Below are 19622 nucleotides of genomic sequence, written 5' to 3' on the forward strand. Positions count from 1 at the left end.
CATATTGACAAGATGGCAGATAGAGTTAGCATTTTGCCCTCTTTGAATCACAGTCAGCAAGCGTCTGCATATGACCAGAAACGACTAAAATCTAATCAAGCAACTAGTTGTGGTGAGTGTTTTTAAAATGTGCCTGACAAGTCATTCAACACACTAAAAATAATGAGTTCAGAACAACAACATAGTTATCAGTGGAGCTAACAGCAAGCCTACCTCCTTGTACTGCATTCTTCTTCTTTATGTTTTCCAGCAGTCCAGATGCCCTGTAGCACTATACTGCCTCCACCAGGTCAGTCTCGGTACTATGACAGACATGACAGGAGCAGACTCGTGTATGAAATTAATTGACAAAGATAAAGGTCATTTAATTGGTTTTATAAACTTAAAACGTAGTTTCAGTTAATGATAATTCTTTTTAATAGCACTCCCGTTTTTATTTGAACAAAAATGTTAGAGTTCCTACCTACAACCTTGAGAATGACTCAACAGCAGAGCGATCCATTTTGCCTCAAGGCACAAATAATCGTCGATCCATCTCGCGCAATCGACATCATTCTTAACAATCCCCCGATGTCAATCCCAAATGGTAACCTTAAGGGTGCGGTCCTCAACGGGAGCAATTCAAAAGGGGATCAATTGCGATTACCGACGGCCTTGGCTCTCAAACACGCCATTCCACGGTCCGACGCTCCATTGCCTCCGTCCTTCACTCACTAGCTGCATCTAAGGCTTGAGTGACAGAAGGCCTTGAGAACCCAAACAACAAAATCCAAACACATACACACAGGTCCCAAAATGAACCCCAAGTAGCACAACAACAACAACTCTAAAAACAAAAAAAAACGTAACCCCTCATCGCTCACCTTCTCCGTCCTTCCTCATGCTCATTTGTAATCTATCCGGAAGCAGCCGCCGGTCGCCGACGTCCGGAGGGGGCGCCTGCAACGGTGGACCACAAATACGGCGTGAAAGTCACATCGCCTTGGCAGCCAGGCGGTAAATACACAGAGAGAGTACGCAGAGCTTGTTAGTCATGCTCCCTAATTAAGTTCGTGAAGGAAAGCCCGATGAGGAAAGCGTGTCAGGGAAGCGGTGAGCCTTTCTCTCAATGTTCGGTGGAAGCGCCAACACGATGTTGGTCGACGTCCAAGAATGATCCCATAGGAAATCATGTAAAGTGAATTTTCTTGCCGACTCACTCATCATATTGTGGTTTACTCGCATGACTAGCAGGCAAAATCATCCTCTGTTGTTTGCTAAAAATCGGCTGCTTTTGTGTTCAGACCAAAGCAATAAAAATATGTGGCACAATCTAATAAAATTTTGTTAGGTTTAATTGAGTGTGTTTTGTTCTAGCACAAGTCAAGAGTGTGACTGAAAGTATGTTTCTGCTTGTCGCCCGATGTCTCTACGAATAGCCCTTGTACTTTGATGTTAAAATTTGACTGTATTCCCAAACACTTGCTATTGTGTGAAAATGTTAAAAGGTGAGTTTAATTACCTTATACCAAAATGTATATAGAGCTAGTGTGAATATTTGTTCCCCCCTGTGTAATGTCACATCAGTTTGTGTTATTTTGGCTAGCATGCTAGCTAATGCTATTGATGAGCCTCATATGGAGGTGATTTGTTCGTGTTGAATAATTACTACTGAATACAGTTGCTTATGGGTTCATAACCTGTTAATTATTTCAACATTCCCAACTACCATACAAGTCACAAGCAACAAAACGATATAAAAAGTAAAACTATTCGCCATTTTAAGAATGTAGAGGAAGCGCTTTGTTAGCGGGCACTCTCGGAGTTAAGACTTTCATTACAGATTTTGCTTTTTTTTACAAATTGTTCAACTTTTGCCATGTTGGAAGTTTCTACTGTATCCCTCTCCATGCTTTCTTTTGCTTTTCTTTCAGTTCAAGGTTATTTGTTTTTCTGGAGCAAACGCAAAGCTAAAGCTACGCTAAGTGCTAACTCCGAACGCGTGGCGGGCACATTGCCCCTTCGCAACGTACCCGTCACGCCAGACGGATGATGACAGACAGCGGGGCATGTAATTGACTGTAATTTTATTCATTAAGACAACAGAGCAGCCAACAAATTGGGTCTTGTCCTCTATCTGGCGTACGGGTCGTATGGGCACAAATGAGCGCCGGTGATCTGTTAAGTGTTCTTGTGGATTGAAGTCTGGGCTCCAACTGGGCCACTCAAGGACATTCAGAGAGTTGTCTCAAGGATGATCAGCAGAAACATATTACAGTGTTTCTATTTGTCTTGTGTTATATTTTAATTTCCATTCAATGGGAACATTTGATTTTCAAAAGTATAAGGAAACGTGGTGGCAGGAGAGGTGAGGGAAGTTCTCCTTCTCCGGGCCGCCCACAGGCACTTTATCCTCTGAAGCAGAATAACGTCATCATATGGACACCGACACTCATACTTCCTATGACTTTGTCTGCTTTGTTTGCAGCTCATGCGGGACGACATGCGCAATTGCATAACACTTTCAAATACTGTAGACGCTGTGCTAGTTATCGAGTTTGGCAGCGCGACATGTTTAAGAGGTCCATTTAGTACATTGTAGAGGCAACAGCCAGACATTTCACCTCACAACTGGGTGCAATAGTGACACCGTGTGGAATGACTGCATCACGTTGAGGCTGGAAACATTTGGGACCCCACCAGAACATGACAGGTCGTGAGGGAACAAAATGGCATCCTTTGTTATTCTAATTACATGTCCATTCTGGGCCCTCTTTAACTGCTTTCTTAAGCATTTTTAATGGCCCCGAGATGCAATAAAAGTGAAGCACAAATAAAACCTTCATAAAACGCTGTGTTTTGTGCGTTGTCCTCCTGTGACATGGTGTGTGTAATTAATAAGCTGCTTGATTATGGGACGAAAGAGACCATTAAAGGGAGATGACGCCATGATGCGCTTTATGGCAGTATATTAAAAGTTAAAGTACGAGGATGAAGAAAGGCAGTAATGTTCCAACTCAAGGTACGTCAAAAATCTTTCAGTTTTGTCTTCGTATTCTGACATATTTGGCTGAATATGCGCAGAAAATAATGACTGTGGTTTTTTTTTTCAGAAGTCACCTTATAATACCTTGAGGGACACTATGAGGAATATGGCAGACATTTCCTCATTTAAGATAACACTTAACTTAAAACATGCGTCATTTTCTCCTACTATATTTTTTGTAGCAAATCCCCTCAGCCAGAAGCAATTTAGTTTCCCGGTAAGTCATTTTTTGTTGTTGTAGTAAATTGTGTGCCAATTTCTACCCACGGGAACATTTTTCTCGAGCGGAGTTAATACCTTCCTTGTCCGCCGCCCTAAAGAAGTTAACTAATGGATTTTCCGTGTCCATGAATCAAGTTGGAAGTTGTAGTTTATAAAACAAAAAGTCAACAGCTGTTTGTTGTCCTGGAATTCGAATGTCTGTGTGTTCACACAAAATTGTTGATAGCCCTCTGTTAGGTATGATCGACCTCTCTGCTAATATCATTGACTGAGCTAAATGCTAACCCGCTAAAGAGCAGTACAGCGGAAACGCCAAAGCAGAACATAACCAGTTACCTAAAAGTAACTTTACTGAATACTTGATTTTAAAAGTAACTGAGTTAGATTACTCGTTACTTTCAGAAGACATTGACAATAATGCTTAACATAAAAATGGTTTTAACAATAAAAGCACATTTTTAACAGTAATGTTTAAGGATAAAGTTTTTAGTGAAAAATTAAAATTAAATACAGCCTTTTTGGCTTAACATAACTGTTTATATACATATATATATATATATATATATATATATATATATATATATATACACACATATGTTTTTTGTCTTTTTGGGCTCTACTTAACATCAACAATGTCGACTTGTTTACTTCCTTGTTTACTTCCTTTATTTTATTATATATATATATATATATATATATATATATATATATATATATATATATATATATATATATATATATATATATATATATATATATATATATATATATATATATATATATATATATATATATATATATATATATATATATATATATAATAAAATAAAGGAAGTATTTTTTTTTTTTTTTTTTTTTTACTTGACATCATAATTGGTTTGGGAAAAGGACGGACGGTTATTACACACTTTGTAAATTCCAAGTGCCCTCATTTCCATCCCTTGTTGCAAGCGTGCACCACATGTTAATCACCAAAAGGGGGCAGCATAATTTCACCATGAGCCAACAAAGTAAAATGCTTGTGATTGACCACCACGTGTCACTGTAACGCAAGCAGCTCCAAGGTCCACATTGTGTTGTTTCATTGAAAAAAAAACAAAAAAACTTTTTTTTTTTTTTTTTTTAAATTGCTTCATATGTAAATGGAATATTGTGTTGTACAAAATTATTTCATCTTTTGCTCCTTGAGTTTATTTTTATTTCACCTACATTTTAATGGGCTCAATGTGATATATCTTGATGTAAAGAGTGTCATAACCACTGGTCTACTGAATCAATGTCTGAAGGCGCAATCAAAGAATATATCAGTTGATTTGGGGAAAAAAAGCCATATGAGGCTGTGAATGAATGACTGAATGCGTCCGCGCTTGTTTGTGCTGACGACTTTCTGTGTTCTTGTTTCCTCCGGGATGACTAAAAGCAATTGAAGGCAGAATGTTTCTCCGGGGGCAGCGGACAGAACAGCTCCTCCACAACTGTTTGCCGTATTTAGCTCGAGGATCATTGACATAAATGCAGCAAGCCGCACTAAGACCGTTTCTTCCCTGCATTAGGTCAATTGTTATTCTGCTCTTTCCAGACAGACAGGCATTATATTCAGCAGGGGAATGGGGGAGGGGCTATGTCTGAAACCCCGATCATAAATTCATATTGGCAATTGACATGGCTGCTGCAGAGAAGTCATTATCACTGTTTTCATAATGCGCTGCGAAAAAAAGGATTAGTTTTCCAGGGTTGTTACGCAAAGAGACAGTGAGGGCAAACAGGAGTGGAAAATCATTCATTACAAACCTAATCACAATCATTTAGTGTTGCCGTTTGATGTGAGCAGATGATGATGGAATTCGTCAATATGCTGCCAAAGCACGCGAGGCTACTTGTGGAATACTGATCGGACTCGGGAAACATTTCCCCCACATTTTGTTACACTTCAATGAAATCAAGGGAGCACTTTTTTGGATGATAACAATAACATACCTACAGTCAAGCACGGTGGCGGAGGCTGTTTTTCCTCACCTGCACCTGATGTCGGACAACAGCTGATTTCAGCGTCTTCGAGAAAGAGAATCAAACATCAGGAAAACCCCATTAGCACGTCTGAAATATATTTGGGGTTAGTCAGAGTTGGTGGCAGGTGTGTGTTGTGTTAACTCATTTTTAACATGAGTACAGTACACTCTCAAAACAGTTTAGAAAATGTTATATTAAAGGGATACTTGACTCATTCAACCATTTTCACCAGTAAAAAGTTAATTTTATCCAGAATAAATCTGATAATGTAATTCTTTTTTTATGCACAATTAATACCTTAAAAAAAATAAAATAAAAAATAAATTCCCCTTACTCAGAATCAGCTGTTTTCAGCTGTTTTCTGCGTTTGGTCAGTAAACTGAGCCATGATTGGTCGTTACCAACTTCCTCCGCACAGGTGATGTCATCACCAGTTAAGCAAGTAGAAAAAAAATACTTTTTAAAGATACGAATTGTACACGAAATTAAAGAAGTTACCGCATTAATTATAGACAAAATATTAACTTTTTACTGCTGAAAATGTCTCAAAGAATCAAGTATCGCTTTAAATTAAATTGTATTTTAAAAAAGTAGGTAAAAAAAATGTACCAGTCTACTAACTAGGTGTTTTTGATCCAAATTTTCTGTTTGTTTTGTATAAAATGACAAAAAAAGAATAAATAAATAAATAAATGAATAAATAAATAAAAAAGGATTAACAACAACAAAACAAAAACACGATAGGTAAAAAATGAACCAATTAGGAACACAACCAAAAAAAAACAAGGGGGTCATTTTGTGGAAAACAACCCAAAATGTTGGGTCAAATTAACCCAAATAGTGATTGGTCCTTTTTCTTTTTTCTTTTTTTTTTCATTCTGAGCACAGCCACGGATGGTCCGGTTATAGGAGGGTGTGGACACTTTTGCAAGGATTTATTTTTTTAATTCAGTTGAGTTGGAAATTATCTTCATATCGCAAACCCTGGCATTTGAGCAAGGGTGTGTAGACTTTTAATATCTACAGTCGATGGGAGGGGGAAAAACGGCTTGTTACTTTATTTTTAGTAAATGAACCTAATTTGGCGACCACCTCCAAAAACGTTGATATTTTGTGCTTTCACAAAATGGGGAAAATACTTTAAAATGTCAGGCGTGTGGCTTTGGGGAAATGAAAGTTTGTTGCCTTTAATTTGAAGTGGGAGGTCTTTTCACCCAATAACGACACGGTGGGTGTGGGGGGGAGGCCAATATTGGTACGCTGAAGCAATAAGGCTTGCTGGAGCATGGAGGCATATATTCCCCACGTAGCGTTTACTGGTCACAATCAGATTGCGAGTCCATTGAAATTGCATTCACAAGTGATTCTCATTCCTGCCCCGGCAAAACAAATGACTCCACCATTTTATATATATAGTTGGGGGGACAGTCCATGTGTGCTATTTAAAGATATCACCGATGGTGTGTTTTAACAAGGGTGGCAAAGTCCATTAAAACACCTCATTGATGTGACTCCTATACTGAACGTTGATAAAATCCCATCGTTTTTTTTCTCCCTCAAGGTGTTGGGACCGATCCCTCCCCTGAGAAGGTGAGAAAAAAGGCAGACGTGGAGGAGTTGGGCCGTCTAGCACCTTGTAATCATTTTTCCCCTCCCTATAGACTTGCTTCCCACTGAAAGAGGAATAACCCAGATATGCAAATGCAGTGAAGCCTCAATTAATTTAATTCATATAATTATGCAGAGAAAAGATTGGGTTGGAAAAGTTATCTTACCTTGTGTCAACTTCGTCCTCCCACTATCAAGGCCTGAAAATGGACGAATCCACTTCTTGGGTCTATTTGAAATTGGGTCAGTTTGTACAAAATCAACCCAGAACGTTGGCTCAAATTGACCCAAATAGTAGATTGGTCCATTTTTTAACTTAACTTGGGTTATTTTCTACCCTAGTGTTGTCATGACTGTGTTTTGTTGGAGGCAAGGGTCATGATTGGGTCATGACTGTGCTTTGTTTTGGGCAACGGTTATATTTGGGTCAAGTGTCTGATTTGATCTGATGCAATCAGCATGTAAACAGCAACTGGTTTCAACTGGTCAGAAGCTAAGTGAAGTCAGAAGCTATGTGATATCAGGAATCTTTAATCTTAATAAACGGTTTTTAGAATTCACGCTAATTAAAACTCTGGGTCAAAAATTATAACCCAAATTGGGTTAAAAAAAAAAATGGGACTGACCCAATTTTACAGGTTATTTAACCCAAACAGTAGTGTCAAAACAACTACCCAATTTTCTGTTTTTTTTTTTGTTTGTTTTTTGTTTTGTTTGTTTTTAACTAAACAATACATTCTTTTTTAGTTGTTTTGTCGGTTATTCATCTTTTTGGGTTATTCAATTAAACCAAAAAGTTGGGTCAGTCCCCTTTTGACCCAATTTGGGTGATTTTGAACCCAACTGTTTTTTTGTTTTTTGTTTTTTTATAGTGTATTGTATTGGGTTAAGGATTTGATCCACCACGTTAGGTCAAGATTTCGATCCAACAAGTTGTGAAACAAAAACTAACCAATAGCGATGAGTGAAAGCAACCAAGAAATTAGTTACCAGGTTATCAGTTTTTAAAAGTAATGTTTTCTCTATTTATTTCATCTTAAGTACAAAAAACTGACCAAAATGGTGACCAGCTCGGCCACTTCTTTGTGTGTGCTATTTATTCATAACTCTTTTGTAGTCTGTACATGACAATTCATAAATCTGCAAAGGGCACGTGAACGCTGTCGTCCAGAAATGATGGAATTTTCTAAAAATTGGGGCAAAATTGTCAAAGTTGCCCCATGAGGTATACCAGTCACACAAATTACGATGTCGCGTGATTAACTCCAATTGCAACACGACGAGCCCACTCTAATTACTATGCGGTTCGTTCCAATTATGGTTCGAATCACTTTTACTGGGATTCCGTTCACACCCATTGCACATTAAAGTGCACAGTGTTAATATTATTTTTTGGAGATCAACAGGTGCACGAACGCAACACGTGAGTTTGTGCTGGAAGCAACCAAAATGAAAACAAGCGAGGCAAGGTGACGCAAATGAGCTTGCCACCACAATTAGGATACATGTAAATGTGCCGACTTAATTAATCCAGGCGCACTAATTATCTGCTAATCCCCAACTCCTATTCCCCCCGTATTTAAAACAAAAACTCTCTCGGCCCACATATGAGCACAACACAAACCGACAAAAAAAAGAAAAGAAAAAAAAGTGAAATGTCTCAAGATTAATTACGACTTTGAAGTGAAGACAACTCTAATTAGCGGCGTCACTCAAAGCAGCCCAAATGCAGACGGGCATTCTTCAAGGAAACACAAAAACCAACAAGGAGCAAGTTGATGTTAATCAAAAAAGATGACTTGCGCTCTTAATTACTGAATAATTAAGTGAGATGTTTTTTTTTTGTTTTTTTTTCTGCGGCGGCCCGTAAATTATTTATGACTTTGCGCAGCGTTTGGAAGCAGTCAGTGCAACTCTGTCAGGAAGTTTTAAGACGGCAATAAATCACTTTACTCGTGCTGAGATGAGCAAAAAGGAAAAGTCCACCTTTTTTTGTTTCTTTTTTTATGGGTCAGATTACGACCCCAATGCACTTTAGGAATCATACCCGGGAGAAACTCAGCTTCAGGATGGCGGCATACAACCATTTTTTATTTATTTATTTTTTTAACTCTAGTTTGACGGGAAATGTTCCATTGTGACGTAAGCAATGAAAAAAAAAAAATCTCTCTATAAATCTCAACACAAAACTAAAGTTGGTTTTGCCTGAAAAAAAGTCTGTTTAGCTTAATGCTAACAAACAATGCAAAACGCCATAGATGGGCTAAAAAAAAAAGATTAAGAAGCAGTCCCGGGGCTCCTGGATAGAAAAGTGAAAATTTTGTAAGCTATGAATCTTACAAAATTGATGAAAAACACCCCGTCCCCCAGTGTTACTTTGATTTTTCTCTATTTTTGGGCTGCATTAGGCGTCTGATATGTTAGGAAGGTTTCCCGGTTCTTCCTGACTTTGAATTTTGTTTGTTAGCTTAAAATAGGGATGAGCCACAAACAAACAAACAAAAAAACACATTCTCGTTGGTCTGCACAGATTTTTTTTTTTTTTTTTTTACTAATTTACAATGTAATAGACGAGCCAAAACCCAATTCACATTGGAAGTTCATCTGCATTTTTTTTTTTTAGATTATTTTTTTTTAACCACCAAAATATAACAAAAATTGTAACAAAAAAAAAGAAAAAAAAAAGATACGTTTTTTTGGGGTGTCCAATTTTCCAAATGTACTGCATTTCAATGGGTGTATATTACATGCACATTTTCGCAATTAATGCATTTTGTCCATACAGTATTAAAAATTGCATTTCTGTCATAGAGCTGGTTATGAAGTCAAGTCAAGTCATCTTTATTTATATCGTGGCCATTAACACGATCCTCCACTTTTTTTTGTTTTAAGAGTGGTTTTCCAACGAGCCAAAAAAACTCACGTTAAATGGCCGTCAGCACACACCTGCCACTGTTTACCTCTAATAAAACCCATAAAAAGTTCAGATGTTCTGGTAGGCTTTCCCTGACTTTGTTTGACTTTCTAGGATATGCGCTTACACTGCCTACTATTTCAAGCCTTTCTTAAATCCTTCCACCTGAGGCACCATTTCCATCTGAAGCTCAACAGAGCATGATGCTTTTACCGTTTCAAAAGCAATATAAAGTCATCAAAGTGAAAGTTGTTTTACTTTCGATTCTGACTGCACACAAATTGTGGCCATAACAACAGCGCATGCAAACGATGACTTCAAATGTTATACAAAAGGCATCTGTGAACAATGGGGAGTCTTTTCGGTCTGGCATGCAGTCGGAAGTAGCAGCAGCACAGCAACATTCCATTAAGGTTTGGACATGATGTCACCCCAATCCCCAATCCGGGCTATTACTTTGCACCTTGTTTCACACGTGTCTGTCTGCTGTCTTGTGCGGACCCCAGCGGCGCTAATCTCAGCTACATCTCTCTTGGCTTTCAAATGAAAATGAATGCATTCATCAAAATTCCATGCGCATACACCTCATACCTCGGGAAGAAAAAGAAAAAGTCACGCACCTACGTGGCTTGGAGCCGACTTTTCCTACCTTTATCACATAAGTTAGTGTATGACAAGTTACCACTGAAAAAATACAGTGAGTATGGGTGACAGTATTGTTTTGTGTGTCCATGTTTATGTTCTGGGAAGCTACACTCTAAAAACAATTGGGTCAAAACCCACCCTGTTATGGGTCAAATGGACATACTCTCTTACAACTTCAGGTCAAAAATTAGGTCATATTGTACAAAACAACACAGAAAGTTGGGTCAGATCGTCTATTAGGGTCAGTTTGACCCACCTTGGGTCAAAAATTGGGTCATCTTGCATAAAACAACCCAGAAAGTTGGGTTAGATCCTCTACTTGAGTCAATTAGACTCAACTTTCTCGATTGTTTTACACAAAAATGGGTCATTTTGTATAAAACAACCTGTAGATGGCTTAGATCCTCTACTTGGGTCATTTTGACCCAACTTCAGGTCAAAAATTAGGTCATATTGTACAAAACAACCCAGAAAGTTGGGTTAGATCCTCTACTTGAGTCAATTAGACTCAACTTTCTCGATTGTTTTACACAAAAATGGGTCATTTTGTATAAAACAACCTGTAGATGGCTTAGATCCTCTACTTGGGTCATTTTGACCCAACTTCAGGTCAAAAATTAGGTCATATTGTACAAAACAACACAGAAAGTTGGGTCAGATCGTCTATTAGGGTCAGTTTGACCCACCTTGGGTCAAAAATTGGGTCATCTTGCATAAAACAACCCAGAAAGTTGGGTTAGATCCTCTACTTGAGTCAATTAGACTCAACTTTCTCGATTGTTTTACACAAAAATGGGTCATTTTGTATAAAACAACCTGTAGATGGCTTAGATCCTCTACTTGGGTCAATTTGACCCAACTTTGAGTAAAGAAAAAACTAAAAAAATTGAGTCCTTTTTTATAGAATGACCCATAAAGTTGGATTAGATCCTCTACTTGGGTTACTTGGGTCTAAAATTGGGTCATTATGTATGAAACAACCTGCAAAATGGGTAAAATTTAACCATAAAGTGGATTGGTCCATTTTTGAGACATAATTTGGTGACTTTTAAACCAGCTGTAGAGTTTATAGATAAGGATGTATACATATTATGTACACAAGTATATATCTATACATTGGCTTGTGGACAGTTTGAGCGGACATGACTTTTAACAAGACGTGGGGTTAAAAGTAAACTCCCGACAAAACAGCGCTTTGCACTTCAAGTGCATTTTTGCAGTGCTCGGAATCAATAAAGCTTCACTCCCTGGTGTATCGATGCACTTCAAGTTGTGTACTGCTGCATCTGAGGTGTGCGTTACAAGGTAGATAGCATACTGGCGCTAGCATCACTTAAGGTGAGCAGACGTCTCCAGCTCGCTCCCTCTCTGTGGTCATTCATCAAGCGTCCAAGTGGATTTCTGCGTGTCCTCACTCGACCTCTACTTGGCTGCTACTTCGTCACCCAACATGGGTCGTATAGTATCCATGGGGAAGTACCAATCATCTGGAGACATATTCCACCTGGGGTATATTTTCTCTTTCTGCTAGGTTTCTTGGAACCTGGGTTGCGCGAGGGAGTGTTGGCTCGTGAGCAGTGCCAGGGAAGACAACAGAATTAACATTTTCTCCCTGCGACGCTGGAATTAAGCAGCTAGTGACACGTGTGCACTGCATCCTCAATGTAGCTCCAGCAAATAGTGGACTGAAATGTCCTGAGAAACGTGCAAGTTTGGAATATGAAAAAATGTTTACGAATGCCAGTATTAATAATTTAAGATAGTGATTCACGGTGCAGCATGGTGTCAATGCCTGGTGCAGTTAAGTTGCATTTAAGGTTTTAGTAGTTTTTTTTTTATTATTATTATTTTTTTTACCTAAAATAGTGTTTGTTCCTCCATCCCCCAAATACAGTGTTCCGGATTATGGAAACATTTTGCATTCACCTGGAAAAATAAAATTAAAAAAAGAATCATTCTACGCTTTTCCTGAGTAATTTTTGGGGTTTTTCAAAGTTTTTTTCGCCCCATTTTATTAAAAATTTTTTGCTCCGTATTTTTTTTCTTCTGTTTTTTTATGTCACTAAAAATAATTATATTCAGAAAAATTTCACAATTTTTTTTTTTAATTCCAAAAATAGGGAAAAGTAATACTGAAAAACAGGGGGTAAATATTAAAAACAAAATAAAAATAATAATAATAATAATAATAATAATAATAATAATAATAATAATAATAATTCTATTTAAAAAAAAAACAGAAAAAAAAGATTCCCAAAAACAGAGCATCAGTTTCCGTTTTCTGGATTTTTTTTTAAATATTACAAAAAAAAAGTACAAATAATTATTCCATGGGAAAAAATACAGAAACAAGGGGAGAAAATTATTCAGAAAAAAAATCCCCACAAAAAAAACCTGAAAAACAGAAAAAAATATCCTGTAAAACAGAAAAAAATTACTCTGAAAAAAAGGAACAAAAACATATCCAAAAAAAAACAAAGCCCACCAACAAATTACTCAGAAAAAAACAGAGATTTCTCAATTCACCATTAAAAAATTGGAAGAAAAGAAAAATGGAGAAAAGGGCAATATTTTAAAGTACACAATAAGGATCTCAAAAGGGTTGAGGTTAAGAGCTCCACGAGCAAACAAAAGATTCAATCAGTTCAGTTCTTTTTTTTTTTTTTTTTTTTTTTTTTTTTTTTTTTTTTTTGGTCTGTGGCTTGAAAATGTTTAATAAGACAGCTCTAAAAAAAATAGACAAAAGGCTTTGTTATAACCTTTTGGTGTTTTTTCTTTTTTTTCCTTCAACTTCTTAGTCTGGTTTTTGAAAGGGCTGTGAGATTGCAGCTTTAAGACTCACTATGAAATGGCAGGGGTGGGGGTGGTGTGACACCTATCCGAGGTACAAAGTTTTTCCAAAAGCGTCACGACCAGGTCACACAAGCCCATTCGTGAATTCGATGTACCACGACTCTGTAAATAATCCCGGCGAGAGGACAAAGAGAGGCTCGAAAATAGAAAAGCGCACCCCCATTGTACCGCGTCTGGCAGGCGGGCAGGTGAGCAATTTCAAGTCATGATGATTCATCGCCGACCCAAGCCTGCGGGTCTCTGATTGCGGCAAATTACACATTAAGGAGCTCCCGATGATCTGTGGTGCTCCACTCTCGTGGGGGGGCGCGCACGGTGGGTAACCAACCGCTGGGTGAAATAAACACGGGGGTACCTCCAAGTTTGACCACCACATTTTGAAATGGGAGCGAGTGATATGTCATGCTGCCTCATTTGATATCGATCGGTTATTGCAAGTAAACAGACATTTTTTTTTTTTTAATTGGCTGCACTGCTCTGTTATTGGTTAATTATATGTCACATAACTACGTTTTCCACTTTGGTGTCCATCTTGAAAACAAAATAGTGAAAATACATGAGTGAATTTATATTGATATTATTGGCTCAATCAGCACTCCACTGTGAGTGCAAATTGACCTTAAGTGTAGATAACCTTGGCCTCAGATTTGAAGTCAAGTTATTATGCTGGCCAAGCATATTATTCAAGACAGCTGGAGGTCGGGTGGGTTTCTACGTCCCCGGGAGCGCTTGATGGAGCGACTCCTCCAGCTAAACTTTCTCGTCGTTTGTCCTTGAGCGCTTCATTAATTGGCGCACTTTTCAGGACAGAACCTCCGGGCGATTCACCTCCGAGATGAGGCGAGGGATCACTGGAGGCGCGCCGTTTGAAATTACCGCAATTCCCCACTTAAACGAAACGCTCCCACCAGTTCATTAAGGTTTTCTATTAAAATTCATCAAAAATACAATTAATCAGCGTTGAAGAATAATTAAATTATAATGATAGAATTAGATTTTTTTTTTTTTTGTTTAACGTGCTAACTAGTTATTTCAATTATTCCAATTCTTGATTGTCATTATTATTTAATGGATTTGGTCTGGTTGACATGTCGTGTCAGAACTGAATTATCATATTAAACCCATTGGGATGTTGAGGGGGTGCATGCCTTTTCAACCAACACTAAAAACTGATTGAATAGTATCCAACAGGATTTTTATTTTTTAGTGGGGTGTGCAGGTAAACGGTTGTGCCAAATATATCAGGGGATTCCCTAAAATGGGGCACAAAATGAAGTAAACAATTAATTTCAATCCATTCGTGCAAACAAAACAAAAATTAACCATTAGCATAGTAGCATTTTAGACACAAATTATAAATCATGAAAAATATCAAATGTATCTTTTCATATTTTAATCAGACATTTAACAAAACAACAGTTGTGGCTTGAGATAAAAGTGACTCAAATTCAGTCAGCTAGCTTGATGCTATCGCTAAAGAGCATCCATGTTGTTGCGCTTTAACCCTTTCAGCAACTGATTGAACACAAAAAGTGGAGCCACATGTGTTTACAAACAGTCATATATTATTTATCCTCTCCGAAGAGCGACTAAAATTTGCGCCATACTGATAATTTTAGAGTGGCGACATCTTAATGAACAGTTATTTAATTATGTCAGTGTGTTTTTTTTGTTTGTTTTTTTACTTTTAATATTATGGCGTACGATTTGTGAATCATAGAATAAACATTAAAAATGTAAAAGAAAAAAAAAAACTGACAAGTCTGAAAAAATGAATATATTTGCCATGTGTGTCTGCACTTTTTTTGGTCCACTGCAAAACATCATTTTGTATATTTTAACGCTCTCGGTCAATTAAAATCATTTTTCAAGTTCAATGCAGGCCACATCAATCAAACTGATGTTGCCTGCTCAACTCATTTCTACCATAAATCCTTGTTATATAGAAATATATATTGTATAATTTTTTTTACGATGGTGCGTGCCTTGGGGGAATATCAATTGCTGCGGTGTTGGTTTATTCATCGGCGCCTTCATCTCTTCCCGCTCAAACAACTCGAAACCGCTCTGGCCGTCGCCGTGACAACGGAGCTCACCTGAGGTCACCGTCACAGCGAGTCGACGCATAAATAGATTTGCTTCCTCGCATTTTGTGAGCGCACCTTCGAGGATTAAATGTTTTATTGCGCTTCCCCGCTGGTTCTCACGCCGTTTGTCGGAAATGTGCTGAGCTCGGCGCGTTAACCTGCGCCACCTCGTTAAGGGCGGCAATTAGGAGCGGGCAGCGCAGTGCAGGCGGACATCACATAAGACGATGTTCTACTTTTTTAAATTTATTTATTTTTACCCAAATTGGGTTGTTTGTGACCTGGTAGCTGCAGTTAAGTAAAAAAAAATAAGGAGGAAAAAAAGGGAATGACCCAACCTTTGGGTTATTTATTTAACCCCAAAAATTGGGTCAAAATTAATAACCTACAAAACAACAACACTATTTTTTTATTTGTATTTTTTATGTATATTTTTTTTGTCCTACACAATCGCAGATTTTATTTTTTGGCTTGTTTTGTACAAAAAAGGGGATTGTTTTGTGGGTAACTCTTTTGACCCAACTTTGTGGGTGCAACTCTAAAAACCTCAAATGGTTTTAGAATGTACACTCTACTTTAAGTGCCATTGACGGCTATAGACGTCAAACATCCCTTTTAACTGGGCTGGCAGTGAATGAGTTAAAGATATGCACTCTAAAAAGAGTTGGGTCAAAAATATGGATCAAATCAGGACTGACCAACCTTTTGAGTTATTCATTTAACCCATCAGAATTACAACTTTTGGGGGTTAAATGAATAACCCAGAAAACAACAGAAACAAATGAGTTGTTTTGTACAAATATTGTTGTTGTTTTGTACAAAAAAAATTGGTTAGTAATTTGTTACACTCTAAAAAAAACAAAGTTGAGTAAAAAATAACCCAATATGAGTCAAAAGGGGACCAAAAAAACTTTTTGAGTAATACAATTAACCCAAAAAGTTGGGTCAAAATGAATAACCCACAAAACAAAAACAAATGAGTTGTTTTGTACAAAACCACAAATATTGTGGTTGTTTTGTCCAAAAAAATGGTTGTTTTTCGGGTTATTAATTTGTTACACTCAAAAAAAAAAAAAAAGTTCAGTCAAAAAAAAATTACCCAATATGAGTCAAAAGGGGACCAAAACAACTTTTTGAGTAATACAATTACGTAACCCAAAAAGTTAGGTCCAAATGAATAACCCACAAAAAAACTAACAAAAAACCCCAAAAACAAATGGGTTGCTTTGTACAAAACCACAAAATTTGGGGTTGTTTTATACCAAAAAAGGGTTGGAACCCAGAGAGTTTGACCCACATTCACACGACGGCAAAGAAGGTGGTATGTCATCATGCGATTTCTCTTCGTCAAGATGAAGTGAATTATGAACAGTGCCAAATAATGTATCTATGCCAGTAACGTGACAGGCAGAATATATAAACGTTCTTTCACAAGACAGCAGAAGATATATACTCTAACTAATCTTTGTAAGTTTTTGTTTTGTGGAGTGCCATGAGGTAAAAAATGTGCGCTTTGGCTCAATGAAGGCCATTGTGAGGCATTTGAGTTTTTCGACCATGAACATGGCAAAATTCGATCCGCCCAAAATTTACAATCTCTGCAAAACAAGGGAAAAAAAAATTCAGACAACTACGACTTCTAGTTGCAGACGCGATGAGGCTGTGTGAAATCGCGCCAGTAAAACTCAACATCTACTAAACCGCTAAATTGAGCAAGCGGATAAATCAAGGAAAAGCCACAATGTTTTTTATTTTTTTTTTACACCCGAGTCTTTTAAAAGATGAAGTCACTAAATCACGACGCTGCCTCTATCCGAGCAAAAACCTCACAACTATGAATGGACCATGAAAAAAAAAAAAAGAAAAAGAAAAGAAAATAAGACACTTGCTGTTGCTCCAATTTAAGACAAACAGCGTTTGGACTCTCATTTTTCTTTCTCCGGCCGTCGCACCCGGGACCCACAGGGTCAATTTGTCGGACTGTTGCGGTAAATCGCAGGTAGGAGTATGTGATTCCTGGGCTATTTACGACTCAGACGTTGAAAGAGAGAGAGCGGGACAAGGTCGCGGTTATAAATTACCACCATGAAATCGATGAAATGACCACGACGCCTCAGGCTGGGCGGCAGCAGGCGTGGCACAGTGCTCGTATTTCACTTTTTCCTTAAGTAACGCGCCAGGCGAGTCCAAACTCATTCAGGTTTTGATGATGAGAGAGAGATGCTTCGCGCCAAAAGACGACACGCTGCTGTTTTCGGTTTTTCTTGTTGTTGTTGTTGCCTCAGACGCTGAATAAATGATTAGCAATCTCAATAGCTGCCAGTCAAATAGGTTGCGTAACTCTTGCATACCAACCGAACTTGTTTATATTTGTGAGAAAAAAAAACCTCATTTTGGGCAGCATGGTGTGGTAGTGGTTTGTTTGTCTCACAGTTGAGAGGTCTTGGGTTCAAATCTCTCCTACATTCCAAAAACATGCACGTTCACTTCACTGAAGCCTGAATGGTTATTCGTCAGCTGGAGCGTGGTCATGATAAACACTATATAAATTGGAACGAAACAAATATGACCACAACAATAGGTGACTTAGAAAGGAGCCCTGTGGTACACCCTCTGTCAAAGCAGTGCAGTTCTACACCATCATGCTGCAACCTAACAAGGCTGACTCATAGTTTGTTTTTGTTTTTTTTGTCTTTTGGGTGAATCATTCAATCCCAAAAGATCTCTTGTACAAGTTTGCCTTTAACGACTCCTAAAATGGCCGCTTCAAACCAAAATGGCAGACTTCCCGAATCTTGGGTTTCCTCAGTCAGATTCCACCAGAGCCCAAAATGGCAACCTCAAACTAAAATGACCAACTTTTTGATCAATTTCAGATATGGTCGTTGTCAACTGTTTTTTTCTTCATCCTTATTGGATAGACAAGTCAACAAAAACGTGACAAAAATGGCAAGTAAATCAGAAAAATATCCCCCAGATAAATGGGGACCCTTGTAGTATTAAAAAAATGATCGCCTTAAACTAGCGAGGCCGCGGTAGGTGAATGACGATATGGCGGCGTAACACCGTCACCCAAAATTGCTTGTAATATATCACAATACGCATTGATTTGATAGTTGCCTCATATTTTTTCCACAGCCCTTCGAAGGGCTGCCAGTGTAAAAGTGATCAATGCAACACATCTGCATATAAAAGGCCGCGTTGAAAATGAAACAAATACATTTCTTTACGGCCCCCGTGAAATTATAGCGAAAGATTTACGTGGCGGATTTTGTTTCTGCCGCTTGCGTCATGTTGAATAAAAACGCACACAATGTGGGCCCCACCAGCGGGGAAGGAGAGGGAGAACGTGCGTATACCGGCGGGACTGATGTGAAAGAGAGCGCCGGCCACTTGGAGAATCCTTCCCGGCGGCGCCACGGTTTGGACAGGTGGTTGAAACAAATCCCTCGGATTAGCGAGGGAAGCCTTTATTAGCATACGCGGCCATTAGATAAGCCAAGATTGTTGAAGTGAAGGAGAGTTTGCGTGGAAGGGGGTTTAACCTCATGCTTGGTGTTAGCTTCCATGTTAATGAAGCAGCAAATCGCCCGACACATTTCCTCCATTACCTTTACTTGAGTAGCTTTTTTGCACAATATGTACTCTTCAGAGTAGTTTAAATTAGCGTTTGTTGATTAAGGATTTAGTCACTTTATTGACCAACTTTTCTAACCACTGCATTTAGTATTTTTTCCAACAATTATTGCAAAGCATTTTGTGGATCTACGGGACCCAGTTTGAGAACCACTGCAAAAAATTCCAACTCTACAACTTAAAACAACTTAAAGTGATACTTCACTTATTTAGCCCATTATAGCAATAAAAAGTTAATATTTTGTCTATATAATTAATTTGATACTTTCATTATTTTTCACATACAATTAGTACCTTTAAAAACACATTTTGCAACTTGCTGTCGACTGAAAATGACATCAAAGGGCTCAGGTAACCAATCACAGCTCACCTGTTTTCTAGGTTTGGTCATGTGATATTCACAAGCTGAGCTGTGATTGGTTACCTGAGCCCTTGTGATGTCATTTTCAGTCGACAGCAAGTTGCAAAATGCTTCTTCCTGCCAGCCCTTTTTCTTTTCGGTTATTATATGTTATAATTGTATGAGGAAATGTCTGATTGTCACAATGCTGTCCGAAAGGAAAAATGAACAAATAAATCAATCAAAAATCAATCAAAAATCAATCAATCAAAATGTGTTTTT

At 38.0% G+C, this 19622-nt stretch overlaps 1 protein-coding gene across 7 annotated transcripts in view; it reads right to left on the reverse strand.

Moving 5' to 3' along the window:
* Positions 1–19622, reverse strand: part of dlgap1b (discs, large (Drosophila) homolog-associated protein 1b) — a 154322-nt gene that overhangs the window by 99287 nt on the left and 35413 nt on the right. For 6 of the 7 annotated variants that reach the window (XR_013281034.1, XM_077509633.1, XM_077509637.1 and 3 more), the window contains exons 3-6: positions 5225–5299; positions 864–939; positions 647–746; positions 214–302 (exon numbers count right to left, since the gene is read on the reverse strand). The gene's annotated coding sequence lies outside the window, so the exon portion shown is untranslated. Of the gene's footprint in view, positions 1–213; positions 303–463; positions 747–863; positions 940–5224; positions 5300–19622 lie in introns of those variants that run through there. The other variant, XM_077509632.1, reaches the window with a different exon arrangement.

The sequence above is a fragment of the Festucalex cinctus genome, chromosome 20 (genome assembly GCF_051991245.1).
Source record: "Festucalex cinctus isolate MCC-2025b chromosome 20, RoL_Fcin_1.0, whole genome shotgun sequence".
Taxonomy (NCBI): Eukaryota; Metazoa; Chordata; class Actinopteri; order Syngnathiformes; family Syngnathidae; genus Festucalex; species Festucalex cinctus.